A 1,319-nucleotide genomic window follows, 5' to 3' on the forward strand; every position below is an offset into this window, starting at 1 on the left:
CTTCGTATAATTTTTCTATAAATTTTCAAAAACAGTGTAGAAAGGCTGAAAATTTGTTAACAGCTTGAAATTTTTACAACACTTTGTATTATGTTGAGCAAAGTGTATAATGTCAAGTTCTAAGTATTGAATGTGATACGTTGTAAATTTTATCATCATAAACTGAAAATAAGTCATTCATGATAAGATTATTCATTCATTTAGAACACGTATATATATATATATATATATATATATATATATATATATATATATATATATATATATATATACATATATATATAAACTATAATAAGCATAGTTTAATGGATTTCATAATCCTAACGCTTTTTCATAAAAGAGTTCTTATATATTACAAACGTTTTGGATAAACTATAATAGGTATAGTTTACGATACATCACATAACACACACGTACGAAAAGGGTACATTCATACAGAAAGGTTTTACACTCCCGCATACAACTTGTAAACTTGTTAACCTAGATTGTGAGACGTTCTCTTTCCGTACGTCCGAGTGTGGAATATAAAATCCTGTACGTTATAATCAGAGTCTCCTGGAGGGAGAACGTGATAGTTATATATAGATATATATTGGGTTTGACACCCCACACCTTGCTGCTAGCTACAGTTGGACCTGCAGGTCTACGGGTGATAATTGTCATTTCAGTTATTCGACGCCTGAGAAACGTCGTGACAGGTTCATTTAGTCTTAAGTATGATTATAGCGGCTCACATAAGGATATAACAATACATAAAGTTTACGGGATTTTTATAAAACTTTAATGGGTTTCTATGTCGATTTTAAAATCACTTTTATCTCAATAAGTACCGATATTACTGTCTACATTCGGTTTTTGGTATTTATGACTACACATCATTTGAAACCACATTTATAACTTTAAGTATAGACGATACTTGTTATTTTCTCGGTCCTGAGACTTAGGACTACATATACATTAAGTATTGACAAACATAAGAATTTGCGGGAACATCATTTATTTCAAGAGCGTTTATGTCAATTTAAGCACATTTTATTTTCCTTTAATAAGAAAGGTTACTTATACATTTTGGTCATCGGTTATGAGACTACATTACATAAACTTTATAAAGAAAATATCGGATTTTCTGAATACATATCATATCATTTTTACAAGGAAAACGGTCTAATTCTCCAATAAAATCTCTTATGAACTCACCAACCTTTGTGTTGACACTTTTCAAAACTACTTGTATTCTCAGGAATTCAGTGAAAACAGGAAACCGACAACGTTTTGAGGATGGGACGATAAATCGTCAAATAGTTCATTTTGTTTCATAA

This window comes from Lactuca sativa, chromosome 4, assembly GCF_002870075.4.
Source record: "Lactuca sativa cultivar Salinas chromosome 4, Lsat_Salinas_v11, whole genome shotgun sequence".
Taxonomy (NCBI): Eukaryota; Viridiplantae; Streptophyta; class Magnoliopsida; order Asterales; family Asteraceae; genus Lactuca; species Lactuca sativa.